The sequence below is a fragment of the Lissotriton vulgaris genome, unplaced genomic scaffold (genome assembly GCF_964263255.1).
Source record: "Lissotriton vulgaris unplaced genomic scaffold, aLisVul1.2 SCAFFOLD_2117, whole genome shotgun sequence".
Lineage (NCBI taxonomy): Eukaryota > Metazoa > Chordata > Amphibia > Caudata > Salamandridae > Lissotriton > Lissotriton vulgaris.
In genome coordinates, this window is record NW_028249141.1 from 384,616 (window position 1) to 410,182 (window position 25,567).

The 25,567-nt window shown below is 46.1% G+C and overlaps 1 long non-coding RNA gene across 2 annotated transcripts in view; it reads left to right on the forward strand.

Moving 5' to 3' along the window:
* Positions 1–25,567, forward strand: part of LOC147663690 (uncharacterized) — a 378,141-nt gene that overhangs the window by 336,362 nt on the left and 16,212 nt on the right. For both annotated transcript variants that reach the window (XR_015305253.1, XR_015305254.1), the window contains exon 3: positions 5,320–5,371. This is a non-coding gene — a long non-coding RNA (uncharacterized LOC147663690). The remainder of the gene's footprint in view (positions 1–5,319; positions 5,372–25,567) is intronic.

Consider the following 25,567-nt stretch of genomic DNA (forward strand, 5'->3'; position numbering starts at 1 on the left):
CCTGTATTTGTTATTTATAGCTAAGTGCTATTGATGACATTCTGTTATATGGCTTATCCGTTTGTTTGGGACATCGATACTGACATTCATGATACAAGATAATGGCAGTTATTACGAAAAGCATATGTTTCATTCAATTCAATATTATTCTGACACAAGATATTTATACACTTTGAAAATAATGTACTAAGTGGGCCTACAAGTCTACACTGTGTTGGCAAAGAAAATAATTCTTGCAATATAAAGTTCTTATTGTGCTGTTAATATCCATATATGATTCTTATCACTGTGAATTGGATCATGTATATTGCATTTTGTCTATCGTAACAGTTTTGATTTTGCATAGTTTTTGTTAAATCTCCTTAGCATATTAATGAAAAATTGGACATTAACCACAATTTTGAAATCCATCCGAGAAGAGTGCGGCGTCATTATTTTTGTTACTAAATAGTACACAAGTCCAGTCCTTGGCTCGTCGCCGGCACCAGCTGAAAAGCCGCTCCTCCTTGGTAAAGGATGTTTGCTGTCAAATATATATATATATATATATATATATATATATATATATATATATATATATATATATATATCAAGGTTGCTGCAACACACCGCCTTCAGTCTCCTCAGTAAGCAGACACAGACCCAAAATCAGTGCAAAACTTTCAGTTTTATTCCTCGTCGGCCATTACACGTTTCACCACCTCAGTGGCTTGATCACATGACAACGCTAGTTTGATTCTGGACCATAATATATATATATAATGTTGTATTAAAATTCCCATGCATTAATTTAAAATATATATATTTTTGTATGTATTTCTTTTCAAAAATATTTTAATGGGGGTTTGCTTTTTCAAATTCAATTGATAACAAAAAATTATTTAACAAACAAAAATGTAACATCTTCAATTAATATGTATAATTTGAAAATTATAGTTTAACATTTTGTTTATGGGACGTTAGAATAGTTAAACCACCCAAACCCCACCCCACCCAAAAAAAACACATTTGCAATCTTTGTTGTGACTGGCTTTAAAATAATTTTAAGCATGGGCGGAAAATCCGTTCCGCTCGCGGATTTTGCGGATTTTCAGTAAATTCGCAATCCGCGAACTCTCGCGAATTTACTGAAAATCCGCAAATTTGCACGCAGCGGATTTTTTTGCTTGGCGATACAATATTGCGGCGTTCATTTACCATCATTCAGCGTTTGCTGAGTTGTTATTCTCGATATTTTGCGAGTGCTGCGCCATTTTGGATATTTCTGCGGGATCCCGCGGGAGTTTGGCGCCGCATCGCGAGAGTTCGCAATTGCGAACATGTAGATGCGGCGGGCAGCAACAATCTCGCACTCGCGAAATTACTAAATTTGCAATTCTGCACAAGAAATCCACCAGCAAGCAGCATAAACCTTCTGAAAATGATGATTTTTATCAGAATAACTCCTCAGGTTGACATTTGCCTGCACTTTTTTTGCAAGGAGCCAATTTCGGGGGCGGGGGGGGGTGGGAGGAAGGAAGTGCCCCACAGAAAAACAAGTTTTGCAAAACTGAAAGCACTCAGCAGGTGCAAAAGTTCAAACTCATCATTAGTAACCATTCCCTGTAGTGCTTCCTGAGGGGCCCCTCCAGAGTTCAGTTGCCTACTTGCAACTATTCTATGACCCTGCTCTGACCCTCACAGCAGGCTCATAGAATAGCTACAAGTAGGCCACAAAGGTCCTGGGAAAAAAAATTGCACTGCAACAGAAAGCAAATTAAAGATAAGGAAGCAGGTGCCAGACAGGAAGTTTAAATTCAGTGACACATTAATCAACCCCAAATTAATTCATGTCAGTTGAAGCAGGGCAGGCGTGCTTGCTTTTCCCCCCCATAATCTACAGTGATGAACCAGAAATTAATTCATGTCAGTTGAAGCAGGGCAGGTGTGCTTGCTTTTCCCCCCGATAATCTACAGTGATGAATCAGAGGGTGGCAGTGATGTACCAGAGGGTGGCATGGGTGAACCAGAGGGTGGCAGTGGTGAAACAGAGGGTGCTGTGAACCTGTGATGATGACCCAGACGTAGAAACAACAAAGTCGCGACCGTTGCGAGCCAACAAGTAAGTTCGCAATTGCGAACTGGTACAAAACCCTTGCGAACTAGCAGAAACCCTTGCGAACACACAAAAAAAATCTGCACATTGGCGAGAGTTCACGGATTTTGCGGATTGCGAATTCGCAAATACGCAAATTCGCGAACGCCAGATTCGCAAAATTCACCCATGCTTAAATAATTTCTCCAAACTCCAAAAATGCTTATCAGCCATGACCAAGCACGTTCGACGGCAGTGGTGTAATTAAGTGTGTGAAGTATCTTTTACCCCCTTGCAGGAATGGGAGTAGAAATAGCTGCAGCAGTGTGCAATAAAGATTTTGAAATTTAAGTAATAAAATGTTCTTTAAGAATGTGTTAAATAACAGTGTTTCTTTGTTATTTGATTGGCGCTGGCTTGATCATTCTTGTATTGTTCATTGTTTTTTTAGCTTGTGGATGTTAGAAAAACAAGATTATATATGAATATTTGTTTTAGTAAATATTTTGAAAATGCGAAATAAAATGTGCGTAATGATTTTAAGTCTTGTTTATATAGTTAGTCTGTTCATATATGCCTGGGGAACATGCAGAATAAAAGTAAACCCGTCACCTACAATTGCACAAACTCTACCTTTGACAGCCAGAACAAAGCCAGGAGTCATCACATTATTTGTGCCTCTAATTTGTCAGAGATGACATCTAAACGGCATGAGTTTGCCACCTACTCTAGTACTTCAACAACATGGCATATCTCATAGAAGGTTTGCCTGAATCCAGAACTAGGGAACAGAATGGCAAAGAATCAATCTGTCTCAGAAATGTGTCTGGAGAGTCTCATGTGAAAAGGAGGAGGTCGTGATCAGATGTCTCTTAGCAGACACAACATAAGCAGAATAACAGACACAGATAATTCTATGGGCGGTTCCTGCAGACATAAAAGGTTCCAGGTTAACGCATTGTGCCACTGCAGGTGAACAGTTCTCTGCAAGGAAGGTCAGCATAGGAGAAGGCAGATTCAGTTATTGCACATTCAGTTGTCACTATGTCCCATAAAGATACTGCAGTTTCTGATTTCACTTGCCAGTCCATAAGCAGTATCAGCAAATTAGACAGTGCAGGACTAATTGACTAGTGCTAGGTAGTCCTTTTATGTTTTGACACTTTGCAATTTGATGATAAGGATGATAATAAACGGATTACTGTCAACATTTAAACTAATCTAATGTAGGGCTTGGTTAGCATTTCCATTCCTCTCTTTCCCTTTGCATGGTGTTGTTTATGACCCTGCATTTATAATGGCAAAATCAAAACCATAAGCCCCCGATGGCAGTGATGAAACTGATGCTGGATATGTTGCTCAAGACTGGCTTGTGGGGCCAGGAGAGCTCTCGTTGCATACAGCTGTCTACCACTAAAGCCTTAAACACGTCACCTATGGGTTACACTCACATATCTCAGCAACAGGTAAATAAACCATTGAGCTATTTTATGCAGCTTTAATTTTGTTGTGCTGTCATTTTTGACTGTTGAGCCTTTGTTCACAGCAATATCCAGAACAGTCTAACTTCCCATTAAACATTTGACTTGATTCAAAAAGAACCAGGACAGCAAATCAGAATTCCAAGCACTATAGATTTTCTCTGACTGTCTGCAATTGATATGCAACTTTTAGAGGATTTGCAATATTTCCAGTTGTATGCATGGAAATCCAAATAAATCATAAAGGTCCAAGCTTACTTCTAAAGCCGTACAAGTAGTCATGAGGATTGGAAACAGGCAGACATTCTGGAGGAGTAAATATGGTTAGACCTGGGTGATCTTTTTCATTCAAACCTGGAACCGCATGCATTTCTAGGTGATTGTGTGATTTTCATGGTGGCTAAATTTGCTAAAAGCCGATATCACCAGCTAATGTTTATAAAAATATATTAATTCTTGGTTACGTTCCAAGTGGTTGAAGGCGAGCCGCACAAGGATTTGTATAGGTTCAGATTGCACAAACTCACGAATGTCAGCTGCTTTGACCCCACTGCACTGGAATGGAATGTCAAAGTAAAGGCAGAATATAGTCCATGCGTTACAAATGGAATGTGTTACATGGCTGTAAGTGGATCTCGAGAAATAACAATAACAGACCTATCCAGGTTCGGCTTAAGCTGGCACATAAACTGCTTGGGATAGGGAGGTATTCATAATGTTGCTTATATCTTGAGTGAATAAACCGAAATTGTCATTAAGAAAAGATAGGTAGTCACTTACGCTGTAATTGTATGGACATTCTGTTGTGTTCTGCCTGAGTTAGCGGTGGTGGGTTTGAAGGGGGTGGAGAGAGCACATGAACAGCCAAATGAGAGCCTGAATTGTAGAAAAATAATTGATAAATATCAATCACTATTCTGAGAGGCATGATGTGTAATAATTTGGGACAAAAATAGGTCAGCGAATACTCTTTATATGGTATGATCTAGGAGCAAACTTACATGTGCAAATGTGCATGTCTACATCTGGAGTATTCACAACCTTCTCAATAGCCTCTCGCAGCCCCTCCCTTAGGTTCTCAACTATATCTCTGCATTTCTGTGAATCGAGATTTAGAGTTTCAGATGGGAAATGTAGTTAAATTGTGCACCTGTGTGACACCGGTGCAAATGTTGTTGTGAGTGGAGTGCAAGGTTTCTACCCCCTCATCCTTTCCTCCACTTGCAACTAAGTTTCACATTTTTTAATGCTCATGGCCCATTTTCAAATTAGATTTTTTTTTAAACCCAGATCTTTCTGAGAGGTTTGCCAACACATCTAGCTCATATTTGCAAGGAACAGGTCGTGAGTCAGATGTGTATTAGCAGACACAACATAAGCAGGATAACAGACACAGATAATTCTATGGGTTGGTTCTTGGAGACATTAAAGGTTCCAGGTTGACACATTGTCCCACGGCAGGTGAACAGTGCTCTGCAAGAAAGGTCAACATAGTAGATGGCAGATTCAGGCATTACAGATTCAGTTATCACTATGTCCCATATGGTTTCTGCAGTTTGATTTCACTTGTCAGTTTGTAAGCAGTATCATAAAATTAGTCAACACAGGATGAATTGACTAGTGCTAGGTATTCCTTTTATGTTTTGGCACTTAAATGAAATTTATGTATGATATTGGTGTGATAATAAAATGCAACTTAGACCAGAACTCTCAACAACTCAGAATGAGCGAAAAACTAACCTAGAACTATTCTTTCTATTTTAGACACACTCCGAAGTTGTTCACAGTTCCTTCAAAAGTAGATGGAAACGAGAAGGTGAGTAAATACAAGCTAACTATATAACACAACCTTTAATTTCGAGTTATTTGTTAAATTAGGAGCAATTAAAATGTAAGAAACTTAATTCACACATGTGTTGACACATTTTCTCGCATCTTCCTAGAATGGAACCAAATTACTCAATGCTCAGTTTGTTTAAAGAAAAAAAATCATGCAGTTTCTTAAAGTTTCTTTTAGCAACCCTAAGATAGTGCTGCTGAATGCCAGGGTTTTAAAAAATAGAAGGCTGCCAAGTCTTGATTCACTTCATACCTCTTCCCTCCACCACTCTACACATCCTGTCTCTTTATTGCCCTGGGACATTTAACGCCTAAATTAGCATTTTGCTGTCCTTGGCAGTGTGGCCAATAGTAGTCTTGCAATGATGTGGTGGGATGCACACCTTTGTTTAAACGTATAGTCTATGTTTCTCCACTATTTGTCTTGAAATGCATGCGTGTCGGTTAGTAGTCTTGCACCATCCCAGTGGCAACCCGCCCCTTTACCTCAACAAGCATTTTAAATAGGTATACCTGCCCTGGTGACACACAACCCTGACTGAGCATTGCCTACTGACCATGAAGTATACACCCCTACGTCTTAAGGGCCAGCAGTCTGGGTTCTTCACGTAAGCACAGCAGCAAGAATACATATTTAAGCAGCACTTTAGATTGACAGTACTTATCACATTTGGGTATCTTTAGAATGCATTGCAATTACAGCCCCTAAAGGCATCACAGATGAAATCGGTTACGCATATACAGCCAGACACCCTAGCAGGAATGTCTGGCAACATAACCACACTTTGCTTATGACATCACCTTACACAGGTGCTTCACATTACACATGTGACCTTCAGTCCCTCTAAAAGAAATAACCTCAGTAAATGCATTTCTGGTGCAATTACACCTCTTCACCTCCAGGGGATGCCCCTCTCCAGACATCCCCAAATCAGCTCTTCACTCCTTAATGCACTTCTCAGAACACCCCCAGCTGTAGAACAAAAGTTTCAGCCTAGAAGGTGTTAAAATGCTGGCTCAGCCCTTGCGGCGTTATCCTTTTCATGTCCCCACAAGACCTAGCGAGGGACTTCCATTTTCATGCTGGGGGAGACTGCGCTTCTCCAGCAGCTCCCCCAGTACCTTTGCACACATATGATGGTGACCCCGTTCTCCTGGGGCCACCACAAGCAGTGAAAATGCTGTGTTGCCCTAGCAGGCCGGTCCTGGCCTGCACGGCATTATGGGAATTCCCGCATATTAGAGCAGCGGCTCTCCCGCTGCTCCGGGGAGAGCCGCAAAGTGGGCTTCTGGCGGTGTCTGCCACCCGTTGGAGGGTCCAGTCCCACCCGGACCCCCTGATGAGTAAGACGGCTCAGGGAGCACACCCCCGGCCGCTTATGCAGATTTTCGGGGGCCTGGTCCAACCCAGGCCCCTGGCAACTCTCTCACTCCTCTTGGCGGGTCCCTGTCCCACCCGGGACTCTCACCTGCTGAATGGTTGGAGGTCAGTGACCCCCGGCTGCCCCCGATGGCTCCCCGCCCGGCCAGCACTCTTCCGTACTGCCTCAGGAGCCGGCGCCTCTCTTCGGGTCTTGCAGCTCCGGCTGGCAGATGCGGGAAATCCTGCTGGTGCTCCTGGGCCTTGGGGGAGTGTGACAGCACTTCCCCACCTTCACCCTCTCATCTGGCCCCGGGATGGGGTCTGGGGCCCTCGCATTACATGGGGGCCTGGAGTTGGGGATCCTGGGCCTCCTGGGGCCTATCTTCATGGGGAGCACGCCGGTGCTCCCGACTTGGTATTGGGGTCCAGGGTTAGGGTCCCGGGCCCCAGATCATCTTCTTCAAGGGCAACGGTGGGCTCCAGGTGCACTGTGCTTGGCTTCACGGGGAGCGCGACGGCGCTCCCCGACTTTGCTTCGGGCCAGGGGGTATGGGATCCCGGGCCCCTTAAAACCTCTTCGCGGGGCGCAACATCGCTCACAGCCAGCCTCCATCTTCGGCGGGTGCCAGGGTGGGCTCCTGGCCCCCCTGCAAGGTATTTTCCATGGGGAGCGTGACAGCGCTCCCCGGCTTCCCCTTTGCTGGGGGCAGCCCCTGGGGACTTGACCCATCCTGTGGGCATCGTTGAGACCGGCGGCAGAGCTCCAAGGGCTTCGTCGTCGGTCCACTGAGGGGTCAAAGGTAACCTACGTGCCGAGGGGGATATCTCGGCCCACAGGTGGCCAATTATCACAATGTTCGTCTGTCCTTGCTCCTCTTGGCCAGGCCCAGCCACTGGGAACACTCTCCTTCGCCCTCCTGGTCTCAAGGACGGTGCATTCAGCAGGGAGCTTTCTTTACTGGCTCTCTGCGCCAGCGTTTCGCCTGGCTCACCTCCGGGGCCTCTCTTCTACCTGCGCAGAGGCCCCTGCTTCTGCGTACTGGTCCAAGTCTCTTCTTCTGGCACTGTTCAGGATCCTGGGATAGTCAGGGGATTCCTCCTTCCAACTGCCCATTGTCAGGCTCCAGCACCTTCTGCCTCAGCAGACCACACCCCAGAGAGAGCTTCTCTTCCTGTGCAAGTTCTTATAAGAAGTTGGGGTCGGGGCTGGTAGGAAGTCTCTGCCCTATCACACAGTGACACATCACTTCTCTGCCCCTGCTCCCTCCTTCCTGGCCAGGTCTCTGGGTTGGTTCAGGATGGCGTTGTCAAGGGTCTCCTGCCACATGGTCTCTGAAAGCCCCTTCCCCCCTCACTGCTTTCCCTCCCTGGTGCAGCGTGGTTCCTGGCACCCAGTGATAGCTGCTGATGGATGAGCCTGTAGACCCACCCATCTTCACTTGCTGGAGAGGAGGTCTTCGCTCAGGGAAGAAGGGTCCTTAATCCAGGCTACTGAGGTCAGCCAGGGCCTGGTTATGGCTGACTCAGGGAAATATGACAGTTCTGGATGACTCAAAAGCAGTACAAATAGGATGTTGGACTCTGCAGAATACTTCTTCTCACACCCGTTACAGTGGACTTTAGTGCATGTCAGGAATTTCTAGGCTTTAGGAAAATAAAACTAGCACATGTGCTTCCCGTCCCCATAAGAGAATAATGGAATACACACTGTAAAGCACACTGAATTTCCCTGGCATGTTTTTTTCCCACTGTATAAAGCCTATTCCATGTCACCACCCGTTTCTGCATAAGTCCTGCCACACCAGTCTATCTGCACCTGCTCTTTGGCGGCGCATGCTAGGAATCTCCCTTGCGCAGCCCCCTCACGTGTGCACACGCATGTACACATGTGTCTGCATGTAACTAAGTAAGGGCGGAAAATTCATTCCGCTCGCGGAATTTGCGGATTTTCCGCAATTTTGCCATCTGCGATCGCGCAAAATTGCGGCAAAATCTGCGAATCCGCGAGCGGGACGAATTTTGCTCAGGAAGCACTTACAGGGTTAAAGCAGTGGCCAAGTTGAAGCTAATTTCTTTGTAACCATTTACAAAATGGTTACAAAGAAATTAACTTCAACTTGGGCACCTTCTGTAACCCTGTAAGTGCTTCCTGAGCGGCGCCTCGTTGCCTACTTGCAACTATTCTCTGACCCTGCTCTGACCCTCGAAGTAGGGTCAGTGAATAATTACAATTAGGCAACGAGGCTCCTGTTACTAAAATTAAACCTCAGCAGGAAGCACTTACAGATAAATAAAGCAGGTGCCCGAGTTGAAGCTTAAATTCAGTAACGCATTATAATCAGCCCAAGAATCTAGTGAGCACGGTCGATGCTAGGCAGGTGTGCTTTCTCCCCAGATCTACCGTCTACAATTAGCTGTAATCCGTGATGGGGGTCTAGGCATCCACGAGTTTCTCGAGCGCAATCCCCCTGTACTTCCAGTGACCAGCACCTACTGCTTTCTCCTCATTTGCTGCTCTGATCGGTCTCTGACCCTTTATAAATGAGAGGCATGTGAACTCGCACAGAAGCCCCGCCCTTTTGGCCCCTTCCAACACGCACTAGGCTATGCAACCTCTTCCCTCCCTTTCCCCTACTGTGATGGACAGCTCACTTGAGGGACCTCAGCGCCTATGGGTGCGGTGGCAAAGTCACAGACACACGTGGTGACTTGCCACTATTCTGGGCCTTTCCGCAGCTGTAGTGTAGGAAAAGCATTTACGCAACGAGGTCGTTCTTACTGCTTTCTCCTCATCTGCTGCTCTGATCAGTCTCTGACCCTTTATAAACAAGAGGCATGTGAACTCGCACAGAAGCCCGGCCCCACACACACTTGGCTATGCACACTCTTCCCGCCCTTTCCCCCACTGTGATGGACAGCTCACTCGAGGGACCTCGGCACCTATAGGCGCGGTGGCAAAATCACAGACACACGTGGTGACTTGCCACTCTTCTGGGCCTTTACGCAGCTATATTGTAGGAAAAGCATGATACATTTACCCAACGAGGCAGCACTTACTGCTTTCTCCTCATCTGCTGCTCTGATCGGTCTCTGACCTTTTATTAACAAGAGGCATGTGAACTCGCACAGAAGCCCAGCCCCACACACACTAGGCTATGCAACCTCGTCCCGCCCTTTCCCCCACTGTGATGGACAGCTCACTCGAGGGACCTCGGCGCCTATGGGCTCGGTGGCGAAATCACAGACACACGTAGTGACTTGCCACTCTTCTGGGCCTTTACACAGCTGTAGTGTAGGAAAAGCACGATACATTTACCCAACGAGGTAGCACTTACTGCTTTCTCCTAATCTGCTGCTCTGATCGGTCTCTGACCCTTTATAAACAAGAGGCATGTGAACTTGCATGGAAGCCCGGCCCCACCCACACTAGGCTATGCAACATCTTCCCGCCCTTTCCCCCACTGTGATGGACAGCTCACTCAAGGGACCTCGGCGCCTTTGGGCGCGGTGGCAAAGCTACAGACACACGTGGTGACTGGCCAACTCTTCTTGGCCTTTGGAATGGAATGGAATGGAATAGGTTTTTATATAGCGCGATAGTTACCCGCAGGCGTCCCAGCGCTCAAGCCGAAGTACAGAAGAGTCAGGCAGGTCAAGGTTATCTGTTGAAGAGGAAGGTTTTAATTTTTTTCGGAAAGGCAAGATGTTAGGTTCCGACCGGATGGAAAGAGGAAGGGAGTTCCAAAGCCTTGCTGCATTAGTTGAGAACATTCTTCCTCCACTTCTTTCTCTTTTAAACCTGGGAATGGTGACTGGAAAGGTGAGAGTCGACCTTAGCTGTCTGTTGGGGTGGTAGGGGGTGATCAGAGTATGATTGAGGATTGCTCCCTTTCTCCAGTAAGCACGGTGGGCGATGCACATGCTTTTGAATCTGACTCTGTCTTTTACAGGTAGCCAGTGCAGGGCTCTGAGTTCGGTTTTCATTGATTGCCGACGGGGAATGCGCAGAAGAGTCCGAGCAGCGCAGTTTTGAATAACCTGCAATTTTTTCAGGGTGGATTCGGGGGCTCCTAAATATAGGGCATTTCCGAAGTCCAGCCGGGAGAGGATTAGACCCTGGACCATGATTTGTCTGGCCTTGAGAGGAAGGAGTGGTAGGATCTTTCGTATGAGTCTAATTATGCTCATGCAGGTGGCTGCTAATTTGGTTGCCTGGTGGCCGAAGGTTAGTGCGTTATCCAGCCAGATGCCCAGGCTCTTGATGGTATCTCTGGCTACGGGGGCAGGGCCTAGTGCTGGCGGCCACAGTGAGTCAATAGATTTTTGAGGGGAGCTGCCCAGCACCATTAGCTCAGTTTTGTCGCCGTTGAGCTTTAGGTAGGACTGGCTCATCCAGGAGCAGACTGCTTCCATACAGCCATTTACGCAGCTGTAGTGTAGGAAAAGCACAATACATTTATCCAGCGAGGTAGCACTTACTGATTAGCCAGTAGAAAGTACTCCAGTTAAGTATGGTGCAAATCACAAAAAAATCTGCGATTTCGCAGGAAATCTGCTAATTCGCGGATTTTTATGCGATATAGCGCTGATTCGCAAAATTCGCCCATACTTACATGAAACCAGCCCGGTGTCCCTTACTCCAGCTGCTGCTCAGTGGCTATGCTCAAGCGAGGGGGACACCAGTAAAATCCCCATGCAGTCTCTTTCATCCTGAGTTCACTGTGGGTGAGTCCCAACTTATGAGGCTCACCCACAGTAAAAGCTCAACAATTAGGTGCTCAAAAAGCTAACAATCTGGGCGGCCCATAGTGTCAGAACCACCTTCTAACAATTTGTGAGTGAGTGTTTTTAATGGGCATGTGTGCGTCTGCATGTGAATGCATGTGTTTGTGTGAGGCACCCCTTCAACCCTATCTGTGTGGAACAAGAGGGCAAACCTAGTAAATGTGTAGATTATGTGTTCTGTTATGTAAGTAGAAACACATGTGAGTTTCCAGTCTAGCAACATCCACGTCTTCTACATTCACATTCTCTAATGGACCCCTGAATGCATGTGACTCCCACTCTTGAATTCAATTTTGGCAGGTTCCATGCTTCTGCTCTGTTTGTTTGTTCGATTGGTGATTTGTGTTCTCGTTAAGATATTTATATTTCGTGTTAATTTTAAGTAGTGTTAATGCTGTTCCCAAAAAGTCACGCCCTGCATAAGAAATGATGACAGCAGGCTCCATCCTACTCTGTGTGAATTAGCTTGAATGTTACCCTTAGCTGTTACAGGAGTCTCCCACAAGATTTCAGAAAATGAAAAACGTTTGGCAAGGTTCTCTAGTATGAAAGGGCGTGCCAGAATCGAAGTGCATATGTAGATTAACCTGAGGTTTGTGTGGAATATATGTGGTTTATGATTATCTTGCATATTGTGAGTTTTCACATCCTATCACATTTCAGAACAAAAGGGGTCATTCAAAGAAAACCAAGCATACATTCCCAAGACCAAGGTTTGAAGAAACCCTTAATTCACACAAATGGAGCAAGCCTGGTTTGACAGATTTGGCAATGTGTTTTGACATACTTTCAGGTTAGTAATAACTGACCCACTAGTGACTGTGCCAATGAATGGCACTCACTGCTTTTTGTACAGTCACAGGGCCATACTTTGTACAGTGTGACTCTGCCCTGGAAACTAAAATCTTGAGGACTTGCCTGAAAGGGTGGGTCCACCGAATTTTCCCAAAGTAGCAAGCATTTATTGTATGCTTGTAGGGACAGGGCATGGCCCATTGCAATATTCCCTTTATCTTTAAGAGGAGATACAATAGAAAAACTTATAAATGTCTCACCATTTTGTAGTAAACTTTAGGTCTACGTTTAGTCAGACTAAAATGCAGCTAGCTCCAAGGAACAACGTCTGAAGTGTCATTGGTGCGAAATGTCTCCAAGTAAAATTTTTGTGCTTTCAGACTTGCTGTATGTGATAAACATGTTAGGAGCTTCTTGGCTACCTGCAGTTCTGCCAAATTAGATGGAAAGTTATCAATATGTATACTTTAATTTCAGTTTTGAAACCAAAGCAGAAGAACCAGTGACTACATCATTGGTAACCCCTTGTGACTTTCTGAAATTCCCACCTAGGCAAACACCCTAGAGTAGTTCCCAGGGGGACTAGTTCAAACAATTCGCCATACCTTGGGTCCAACTTAAATGTCACTCCGTCAAAGAATATTGCTAATCCCACATAATCTAGCCCATTGCATGTATTAACTTCGTCTGGATTCCGAAAACCTAAATATTCTGTGACAGCTTTACTATAGCTGAGCGTCCAACACAAAATTAGTCCCAAGAAGGGAAGGACCTGGATGCCTTGAATAAACCAGATGCTGGGAGTCATCATGAGATCAACAAGTGAGTATATAAATCACCCATACAAGTGTCTTCCATCTCAATTCTGCCAGCTCAATTCTGGCAATGCCACTGATATGTTTAGAGGTTTAGTTGTAGAACAATCTGACAAGAGCACTGAATTAATACTTGCAGGTATTCCTGTTGTTGCAAATGATATAACCGAGGTTAGGAGTAAAAAAGCGGCAATTATATTTAAAAATGGGCATGTCATCACAGAGACGTGTCAGGTTTATTTTAATGCAATTGAAGGTCTACCTTGTAATAGGTCATGATAGATAACATATTTCTTGTGAAGATAATACCCAAGAGACAAAACCGTGGGGAGTCATCTTTGAATGTTATTTTGTATACTTTCAAGGTGACCATCATGTTGCTTCAGGATGCAACGTGGCTGGCATATTGGAACAATTGTTATTTGTATAACATTCTAAAAAGCTGCCATGTTGCACTTATGTGAAATATGGATCACCTCTTACAAGTATTCAAAGTAATGTTCTTAGCTTGTCACTACAATTTTGCAAACTTTGGCAAAGCCAACAGTGGTGGTGAGCACTGCCAAAGCGAGACTGGTTTGCTTTGCCAGTGCTTGCTTCAAAAGAAATAGGAGAACCACCTTTAAAGAATGCATATTTGTTTTACAGAGTTCATAAACTCCGGACAATAAATATAGTATGTTGCTCCTATTTAAATCTATCTGAGTTTAAAACCCATCCACAACATAAGATGCAAATAAACTTTAAAGCAGAATAGTGCAGCCAGAATATTATCTTGAGATTTTCTCGAGGGAGGCAGCAGCAAAGCTGCCGACGGACTGGGCAGGCTGTTAGGTCCCCAGACGACCAGAGGCGAGCATAAATTTGGCTCCCATTGTAGTCCCTCATCCTCCGAAGCAGCCTTATCCTTTCAGGAAAGGGTTTGTACGAGTAACACACAAATAATCCGTGTGTGCGAAACAAAGCAACCATTCCTCATTGCAAGTATGGGAGGATTACAGGGTGAATCTTTCCCTATTTCTCTCTTCTATTTCTTTTCACACACGGTCCTGATGAAGCGCCCAGGGATCCATTAGGGACCATAGTATAGCGTGAAACATGTCGACCCCTCACAATTAGATACAATAGCACTTCTCACACACGAGTTGAGAATAGTGGGTATTCATTTGTTCCAATCCCCACTGTATTAGCAGAACTAGCATCTCCATCCCCGTGCAGATAAATTTCTTAGCCTAATCATTTGGACCCTTCAATAAAAACGTTTGGGTATCATCTGGTTATTTTATCAACACCACTTACACCACTAGGCCCGCATACCCACATGCACAACTGCAGCACCTCCTAAAAGATCTCCATCAAAGAGCCCTCTACGAGGGCCCGTGAGGCACTGCAGCTCCACCCCCACGAGGAGCAGTGCCCAAGGATGATGCTGTACACTCGCAAGGGTGTGTGGGGGCACAACACACAGGAGTACCACGTCCTCCACTCACACTCTCATCTGGAGACACCTTCACGTGCAACCATAACTGGCAGCACTCCATCTTTTTCAGGAACTAGTACCTTCCTTTGTATTTTCTCAATAATGCCTTTGGTTTGACTCAATATGACATCATACACAGAAAAAAGAGGACCCAACCTTCGTTTTACTTTAGGGAAGTTCTTGTTCCTTCACAACGAAAAACATAACGTTTTTGGTAATACCCTCAACCACCAGTGTTACCCCTTGGTGGCATGCGTCATCATAGGGTTCTTCCCGTTCCACTGTGGAACAGGGCCATGTGCGACCGGATGAACTATGGGGGAGCACTACGTTTTTGACTATAGGAGACAGTTGATTCTGCAGGGAAGGAGTGAAGGTAAAGGATGACTATTTAAAAATACCTGGCAGGTCAATTCAAACACCTTGGCTTAATCGACAGACATGTGTGTGCCCTTGCCACTCAGGGAAACCACGAACTTCGAGTGATTCGTGGAATTAAACCATTGTTGTCTGAACTTGAGCTCAAATATATGACTCAACCACTGGTTCTTTCCAGGCTTGATTATGGCAGCACCATTTTTGTTAGAATTCTAAAAACTCACCTTGCCGACTCAAAGTCTCACCGCGTGCAGCTGCTTGCTTGATTTATGAGGTTGGACACACTGAACACATTTAACCTTTTTATGCTTCCTAGACTGGCTCTGGTTAATTGGAAGACAATTGATAACATTGCTTGTGTGATACATAAACTTCTTTGGTCTGATCATTCGTTCCCATTTTTTAGCTCTGAAATTGAAAATCTCTGGGGGCAGCCGCCTGCTCTGCAGCTCTGTTCGCCCTTATGGAAATGACTTATTTTCACAATAAACGTGCTTTGATTCAGTTGTGGCTATTCTCTTTAGGTGTGGGTGGAACTCGCACTCCGAAGAGTTGGATAAAAACTCCGTGAGGTTCCCCGAGAGGGCGGAACCGCCATGTCGCTCTGATTTTTAGGGCAGGGAGCTTGTTTCGCGCTGCAAAATCAGCACGAATGGCGCCATGTTTTAATTGTTCTGAAATATTGCTTCTTTTGTTCACTTTATGTCAGTTAACAATTCAGCTACAACCGACTACTTCCTTTGTTTGTTTTTAACCGTTTACCTTATTCGCTGTCACAAAATTACAGCTGAGCTCACATGTGGCATGGTTATTTCCCCAGCCTGGGTCTACAATGCTCGATATTGTGTCTTCATTATATTGTTGAATGGTAAACACAAAGAACAGAATGAGGAAATGAAGCAACGGAGAACATATTGGCCACAGTTCATCTACACTGCTAACCTCTGCTGCCAGGTGATGATGCCTTTCATATAAAGTCTTGTGTGGTTGTGAACAGGGAAACAGGTGTTCTGCTTCAGCACTGTTTTCAATCTGGCTGAAGAGAGCCCTCTACGAGGAGCTCACGGAGCCTTTGAAGAATTGACTAGTTTAGTGAACTCTCTTGCCTGGATGCATTCACTAATGTTTTGCAGACTTTGCCATTTTTACATCTCAACAGAACAGTATTGAAATTTCTACAGCGCATGCTCACAGAAAGGTGTGCACTTGTACCTGACCTGCACAAATGCAAACACAAAGAAATGATGGACGGAGAGCTGAAACTTTTCAAACACACACCCCCAGTCACAGATCTGGGTTGAATCCATCATCGTTCTTTAGCTCACTTCGCCACCGCAGTTCAGACCCAGCCATACGCAAATCAGTCTTGACCCTGTGCCTCCTGGGAACAGTCCAGGCCGAACTGCCAAGCAATGTCTTCCCTGGACCGCAAACAAGCATCCTGGGACTGGTTTCGGGCTAACAGCCCTCATCAGCCAGGCTAGTTTGAATCCAGTGGCAAAGTGAACAAGGGACCCACGTCTGGGCATATCCTGCCAATTTAGGGCACAAATGCATCCATGGACGCACAGAGCAATTCACATGAAGACACCCATGCCAGGGAGCAACATGATTTCAAAAATGTGCGTACACCAACAGACATACACAAAACACACACAGACTCACAAGCACTCAGTCAGAAATATAGTCACAGACAACAGATGTTTTGTTCAGTAGGCACACACAGGTAGCATGCAGTGGGAATGGATGGGATTGGATGAAAGTATGCACAGGTGAGACAGATGTGTGGATTTAGGTTCAAAAGCAGAGAGAAAAATGACAAAATGGGTGGATGGATGAATGTGCATAATTGGCAATATTAGTGGTTGTGAATGTTTCCTTTGTGGACCTTTTATGATAGATTGTGTTGCAGCCGCAGTTATGATTTGGTGGCAAACTGCTGTTCAGTCTACCGTAAGACAGGTTCCAATGTTCTTCTTGCTGTCAGACATTTTAGCAGTATATTCCTAAAATAAATCTTATTCAGTCGGGTGAGTGATGACCCATTGTGAAATTGTAACAAATGCTCTATGAGAACAACCGTCCTCTGGTAAAAATAAAAAGAATTAAAAAAACTTTATTGGACGCACCGCTTTCACGCAGACCTGCTGTGCCTCTTTCACTCAGACTAGCTGTGCCTTTTTAAACTCAGACCAGCTGTGCCTCTTTCACTCAGACCAGCAGTGCCGCTTACATTCAGCCAAGCTGTGCCTCTTTCATTCAGACCAGCTGTGCCTCTTTCACTCAGACCAGCTGTGCCTCTTTCACTCAGACCAGCAGTGCCTCTTTGACAGACCAGCTGTGCAGCTTTCACTCAGACCAGCCGTGCCTTTCACTCAGAACAGCTGTGCCTCTTTCACTCAGACCTGCTGTGCCTCTTTCACTAAGGCTAGCTGTGCCTCTTTAAACTCAGACCAGCTGTGCCTCTTTCATTCAGACCAGCTGTGCCTCTTTCACTCAGACCAGCTGTGCCGCTTACATTCAGCCAAGCTGTGCCTCTTTCATTCTGACCCGCTGTGCCTCTTTCACTCAGACCAGCTGTGCAGCTTTCACTCAGACCAGCCGTGACTTTCACTCAGACCAGCTGTGCCTCTTTCACTCAGAATAGCTGTGCCTCTTTCACTCAGACTAGCTGTGCCTCTTTAAACTCAGACCAGCTGTGCCTCTTTCATTCAGACCAGCTGTGCCTCTTTCACTCAGACCAGCTGTGCCGCTTTCATTCAGCCAAGCTGTGCCTCTTTCATTTAGACCAGCTGTGCCTCTTTCACTCAGACCAGCTGTGTCTCTTTCACTCAGACCAGCAGTGCCTCTTTCACTCAGACCAGCTGTGCAGCTTTCACTCAGACCAGCCGTGCCTTTCATTCAGACCAGCTGTGCCTCTTTCACTCAGACCAGCAGTGCCTCTTTCACCCAGACCAGCTGTGCCTCTTTCACTCAGACCAGCTGTGCCACTTACATTCAGCCAAGCTGTGCCTCTTTCATTCAGACCAGCTGTGCCTCTTTCACTCAGACCAGCTGTGCCTCTTTCACTCAGACCAGCAGTGCCTCTTTCACTCAGACCAGCTGTGCAGCTTTCACTCAGACCAGCCGTGCCTTTCATTCAGACCAGCTGTGCCTCTTTCACTCAGACCAGCAGTGCCTCTTTCACCCAGACCAGCTGTGCAGCTTTCACTCAGACCAGCCGTGCCTTTCACTCAGACCAGCTGTGCCTCTTTCACTCAGACCAGCTGTGCCTATTTCACTCAGACCAGCAGTGCCTCTTTGACTCAGACCAGCTGTGCAGCTTTCATTTAGACCAGCTGTTCCTCTTTCACTCAGACCAGCCGTGCCTCTTTCACTCAGACCAGCTGTGCCTCTTTCATTCAGACAAGCTGTAACACTTTCACTCAGACCAGCTGTGCCTGTTTCACTCAGACCAGCAATGCCTCTTTAACTCCGATCAGCTGTGCCTCTTTCACTCAGACCCGTTGTGCCTCTTTCACTCAAACCAGCTGTGCCTCTTTCACTCAGACCAGCTGTGCCTCTCCCTCAGACCAGCTGTGCCTCTTTCACTCAGACCAACTGGGACTCTTTCACTCAGACCAGCTGTGCCTCTTTCACTCAGACCAGCTGTGCCTCTCACTCAGACCAGCTGTGCCTCTTTCACTCAGACCAACTGGGCCTCTTTCACTCAGACCAGCTGTACCTCTTTCACTCAGACCAGCTGTGCCTCTTTCACTCAGACCAGCTGTGCCTCTTTCACTCAGACCAGCTGTGCCCTCTTTTTTCACTCAGACCAACTGAGCCGCTTTCACTCAGACCAGCTGTGCCTCTTTCACTCAGCAGACCAACTGTGCCTCTTTCACTCAGACCAACTGTGCCTCTTTCACTCAGACCAGCTGTGCCTCTTTCACTCAGACCAACTGGGCCTCTTTCACTCAGACCAGCAGTGCCTCTTTGACTCAGACCAGCTGTGCCTGTTTCACTCAGACCAGCTGTGCCTCTTTCACTCAGACCAGCTGTGCCTCTTTCACTGAAACAAGCTGTGCCTCTTTCACTCAGACCAACTGTGCCTCTTTCACTCAGACCAGCTGTGCCTCTTTCACTCAGACCAGCTGGGCCGCTTTCACTCAGACCAGCTGTACCTCTTTCACTCAGCAGACCAGCTGTGCCTCTTTCACTCAGACCAACTGCGCCTCTTTCACTCAGACCAGCTGTGCCTCTTTCACTCAGACCAACTGGGCCTCTTTCACTCAGACCAGCAGTGCCTCTTTGACTCAGACCAGCTGTGCCTGTTTCACTCAGACCAGCTGTGCCTCTTTCACTGAGACCAGCTGTGCCTCTTTCACTGAGACCAGCTGTGCCTCTTTCACTGAGACCAACTGGGCCTCTTTCACTCAGACCAGCTGTGCCTCTTTCACTCAGACCACCTGTGCCGCTTTCACTCAGACCACCTGTGCCGCTTTCACTCAGACCAGCTGTGCCTCTTTCACTCAGACCACCTGTGCCGCTTTCACTCAGACCAGCTGTGCCTCTTTCACTCAGACCAGCTGTCCCTCTTTCACTAAGACCAGTTGTGCCTCTTTCACTCAGACCAGCTGTGCCTCTTTCACTCAGACCAGCGGTGCCGCTTTCACTCAGACCAACTATGCCGTTTTCACTCAGACCAGCTGTGCCTCTTTCACTCAGACCAGCTGTGCCTCTTTCACTCAGACCAGCTGTGCCTCTTTCACTCAGACCAGCTGTGCCTCTTTCACTCAGACCACATGTGCCGCTTTCACTAAGACCAACTGTGAAAAGGCTTCAACCAATTACAGTACAATCCTGACTTTATCAAAACAGGCAATTCTATAAGAGAACGTACAAATTAATTAGTATAAACTCGACAAGGAAGAGACTTTTGACATAAATGAAGCGATGGTCAGTTCCTGCCTGGACTACAGGAACTCAGTCTATCTGGGCAGCAAAGGGTTTTTTGTATGTAAATATTATTATTCATAATGTGGGAAGCAAAGACTTGACAATGCATCCAAATACTAAATGCATACTAAACTAAACTAGAAATCAAAACATGCAAAAGGAAAACAAAAGAAAAACCATTAGTCTTGCGGCTCTTTTCTGCATTGTCTTAGGGGTCAATGATTCCCCACTGGAGCCCCGCTTGCTTTTTCTGTTCGTACTCAAAATATAAATTCAGGGTCCCTCCCATATTTTAGATAGAGGAAGGATGGCTGGGCCTCTTCGTTGCTCGTCCCTTCCATAGGGAATTATTTGCCAGTGTGTCGCAGATTCATTGCTGACCTGTTGCTTGTTGGCAAATGCCTGACATCTGACTTCTTCTGAGCCCTCAGGTTTGGGTTGCCTGGTGTAGGTTTTGGCCAGTATAAAGGCATCTCACTCTTTGCATGGACTGTAAACCTGTAAACCTGTAGACTTGTAGAGCGCGATTGCTGCCCGGAGGCGTCCAAGCGCTAGGGTAACCAGAACCTACCGAAGAGCAGATGAGGTGGAAGCTAGGGATTAGTGGGGGGAATTAAACAGGAAAGTCTTTAATTGTTTACGAAACACAGTGAAGTTGGGATTGGCTCTGAGATGTAGTGGCAGAGTGTTCCAGGTTCTGGACGCATTGTAGGCGAACGTCCTTCCGCCTGACCTGGATCTTTTTATTCTTGGTGCCACTGCTAAAAAGGTCTGGCTGGAGCGAAGGCTTCGGTTGGGAATGTAGTGAGTAACTAGGTCACGTGAAATGCTGGGGCCTGTGTCCCAGAATGCTTGGTTGGCTATGCACATAGCTTTAAAAAGGACTCTCTGCCGAATCGGTAGCCAGTGAAGGCTGACCAGACCGGCCCTCACTGATTGTCTCCGAGGGATCTTAAGCAGTAAGCGCGCTGCGCAGTTCTGCACTATCTGCAGTCTGCGCAGAGTGTAATCTGGGGCGCCTAGATAGAGCACATTGTTGAAATCGAGGCGTGAGTGTATGAGGCCTTGTATGGCCATCTGTTTGGCTTCCAGGGGGAGGAGGGAGAAGATTTTATTTAGCATCCTCATGATGCCAAAACAGGTGGCTGATAGTTTTGTGGCTTGAGCGTTGAAGGACAGAGATCTGTCTAGCCACACTCCGAGGCTCTTAATATTGTTCTTGGGGGCTGGGGGTGGGGGGGCCCAGATAAGGAGGCCACAAGGAGGGGGGGAGGCCAAGATCTGGGGGGCCTAAGAGCATCAGCTCTGTTTTATCCCCATTAAACTTGAGGGATGATGAAGACATCCAGGTCTTCACCTCTTCTAGGCATTCTCTAAGCCCACCTGACGCAGGCCGGGTAGTCTCCTGCGCCAGTGAGACCACCAGCTGCGTGTAGTCCGCATAGGAGATGATCTTAACTCCGAATGGGCGGACAACATCAGCCAGTGGCCTCATATACAGGTTGAAGAGTGCGGGGCTCAGAGAGGAGCCCTGAGGATCTCCGCACTTTAGAGGCCTGCTAGAGGAGACGGACTCACCCTCAAAGACCCTGAAGGATCTGTTCTCCAGAAAGGATTTAAACCATGTCCAGGCTTTGTCCTTGATCCCGGCGCAGGACAAACGGTCCAGTAGGGTGTCATGACTGACCGTGTCAAATGCCGCGCTTAGATCAAGGAGGATTACTGCCACTGATCCTCCTTGATCGAGGATTTTTCTAGCTTCCTCGGTGACCATGAGGAGAGCGGTCTCGGTCCCGTGTTTCGGTCTGAAGCCCGTCTGGGTGGGATCTAGTAAGTGATGATTTTCCAGGAAGTTCACTAGCTGTTGATTAATATATTTTTCTAAGACCTTACTCACCCATGGGAGCAGGGAGATGGGGCGATAGTTGGCCAAGTCAGACGGGTCTAAATTGGGTTTTTTAAGCAGCGACCTGACCATGGCCTGTTTCCAGACGGTCGGTATAGTGCTGGAGGTGATAGATGCGTTTAGTACCTCCCTAATAATAGGCAGGGGGATCTGAGAGGCAGCCATTATTATGTCTGGTGGAGCAGGATCATCCGGCGATCCAGACTTAACACTGCGCGCTAGTGGTTCAAGGGTGGTAAGGTCTAGTAGGGGAAAGTGGGATAAGGTGTGTTGAGATAGAAAGTTGGATTGGGTAGATGAGTTGATTTTTTGGGGGGGGACGGCTGAATAGATAGTGTTTACTTTCTGATAAAAGAATTCAGCGACATCATTGCAATGAGTGACGGATTTCTCGACCTGCAATGCAGGAGGGGGGTTCGTTAACTTTTTAACGATCTGGAAGATCTCCTTAGGTTTGGACTTGGCCTGTAGAATTTTTTTGGCGAAATAGGTGGACTGGGCTGCTTTTATTTGAACTTTGTAGTCGCCGATAGATTCTTGGTAGCGAGTTTTATTGTCTGCTGAGTCATCTAAACGCCAGCGTCTTTCCGACCTTCTACATAGGCGTTTCTTGTCCCTGAGAGCCTGCGTGTACCAAGGGGCAGTTTTTTGGGAACGCTTCAGCATAGTCTTGCTCATTGGGAGAGTAGCGTCAAGAGTTTGAGTGATCCAGTTGACATAGGCTTGATTTGCTAGGACAGGGTCTTTCTGATCACGGGGTTGAGAGCTGGTGAATTTGGTAGACCAGTTGTCAACCTCGAGGCGCGACCAGGCTCGCCTGAGCCTTGAGGTAGGGGCGGGTGACGGTGGTTTGAACAAAGTCTAGCTGATGGGGACCAAAAGGTGGTCTGTCCAGGGCAGAGGGATTGGTGAGCCGACTAAGAGGTCAGGGCAGTTGCTGAAGACAGGGTCCAGCAAGTGGCCTTTGGCATGAGTGGGGGAGGTGACACTCTGGGTGAGTTGCAGGGCCGCTATATCGTCTGTCAGGGTGGCGGCTGTGTGGTCAGAGAGGGAGTCGAAGTGGAAATTGAGACCACCTAGCAAGGTGAAGTTAGAGGTGGTACTGACTCTATCGGCCACACTGGATGGTAATATTTCACGGAACTGCTTGAGGGGGCTGGGGGGGCGGTAGATAAGAGTACCAGAGAAGCAACTGTTGGGTGAGAGTTCGATATTAAAGCCAAGACTCTCACAGTCCGGGATGGTTTCAAAGGTGATTCGGCAGTGATATTGTTCCTTGTAGATAATAGCCAGGCCTCCTCCTCTCCCTTTAGGTTGGTCTTGCCGTGTGATTTGGAAGCCGGACGGTAGAACATCTACTACCGCGGGATCGGAGTCGGAGGTGAGCCAGGTTTCCGTCAGGAACAGTATATCAGGAGTGTATTCCTCTAACAAAAGTGCCATTTCAGCGCTGTGCTTAGGCAGGGAGCGGCAATTTAGTAGGAACATGCGAAAGTCGTGTTTGGGCTCGGGGCTAGGTTTGTGTTTGAGGGGGAGGCGGCAAGTGGGGCAGGTTTGCGGCAGATCCTCGGCTGGATAAATATGCCGGGTGCAGACACTGGCAGAGTGCCTTAGTCCATAGAGGGTTTTTATGTTGTAGCATCTGTCCTGTAGTGGCTGAGATGCAGGGGGGGTGGCCCAGGGCCCGGACTCGGTGCGGACGAGCGCAGACGAGCTTGCCTTATGTACCACATGTATCACGCTTACAACAAAGTGAGAAAGGACAGTAAACATGTTGAATGTACTGAAAAGACCAGTAAAGATGCCTCACTTCTGGACTCAGTCCTTCATTCTTCAGCTATTCTCATGGAAACAAAGCATTACAGAGGATCTGATAAGAAGGGAAGACTGCCATTAAATCTTCAGCCAGGGGCAAGATATAAACATCTACCAGGACTGGGCTGCCAGACTTGGGCATTCGAGCTCAAGCCTTCCCTTGCCCAGCTGGCCTACATGCAGACATCATTGGTCCGAACTTTGCACCCAGAAATGACCTACAGCTCTATCGTGAAAGGTCCTCAGTGATGTCACTTGTAAAAACACCCAGCTTCAGTTTTGTTTCACTTACTCACGCACTAGTTTTCTGCTACATTGTTGAGTTCTGGATTGGGTTTGACAGCCTCTGGCAGAGTATGACTACCAGGGCCAGATGAGGGCCCTAGAAAAAGTTGCATGACACAACCATAAAACTGGACACAAAAGACACAGACGTAAGTAAGCAGATATATACAAGTGCATATAGCAACGCATTCAGAAATGTACCGGCTAGAGATTCTCCTGGCCATTCCAAAAGTGCTTTAGGCCAAGAGTATGAAATATTTGTTCAGAAAAGTGACTTATTTAGAAACTTTTAAAAAGAAAACATTTGAGGTCTGTTTATTTAATTAGGTGGTTGATTCTGTTTTCACAACAAGCGCCTGTTTGTGCTCAAATTGGGATTACAAATCGGGGGCAAATTGTAGCAGACATGGTTGTTTGCCCTTCTGTTTTTTGCTGGATAAAGCCTGGTCACATTTAAGACGGTAAATAATGCAAAATGCCTTTTTGCACTACGTGTTCATTGGTAGTATGCCGATCTTAAATGTTGTCGGTCATGATTTGATATGTAACTCCGACTTGTGTGCAGATTGTTCAACCACTAATTATATTATCGCTGCATTCGGTAATTAGCAGGTCTACATTGTCTACCAATTTGCTCATGCACGCAGAAAATCGAAGTTAAACATTGCAGGAACAGGTATTTCAAGAGAACTGCGAGTCAAGGGCAAGAATTAATAACAGAGTGTCTACTACAGACGTTAGACATATCTACCCAGAATCGCATGGCTACTGTAACACATTTCTCTACATTATCCAATATATTAAAATAGCCCCACACAAGACACTGGTGTATTCTTACAACCATTAACCAGCAATTACAGGTGCCCTGTTTTTGCTTTGAAAAGAGGTTGAATCATCCATGATTTCTTAGTATGTACTCTCTGCTTCAAAAGACCAGGACTAAAAAGCAACAAACATAACGGAAACTTCCAAAACCCATGGGACATCACCCTTGTGGTAATTGCAGTTTATGTTCCCCGACTAATCCTTTACAAATCTGGACAATCATGGGAGCTGCATTCCTCTATTATCTGCATCAGTAGTAATGTCATTTACATGTTACCTTGTCAATGCCAACTTAAGTATACAGGAATGGCTAAGTTGGTCACATACTTCAAAGAACTACAACATGCAACAAATCAGTAAAGTTTGACAATCATAGAAAAATTAGCTGATTGCAGTCTTGATAACTCAAACCACAGACTACAGTTCAAGGAGCAGAAATAGATTTACATCTTGATAATAGAGGCAGGAGGTCTGAATGACGAGATAGAGCAGAGCTTCCTGAAACAATAAAAAAAAACAACCACAAGTTACCCGGGTTTACGAATATTAAAACTATTTCACCATGGGAATGCAGTCCAAACACACACCATGTATTTATGTGATTGTGGATGGTAAACAATATAACATAACCTTAAGTTCCACAACAGACACAGTGTGTCCAAACAATGGAATAAATTGGCACTCTCTGATACAATAAGTAAAAATGCTTACAGGATTCCCGGCTCGGTGAAAGATTTTAGCGACTATCAACAGTGAATAATGAGTGTCGATTAAGTTGTTTATTTGTC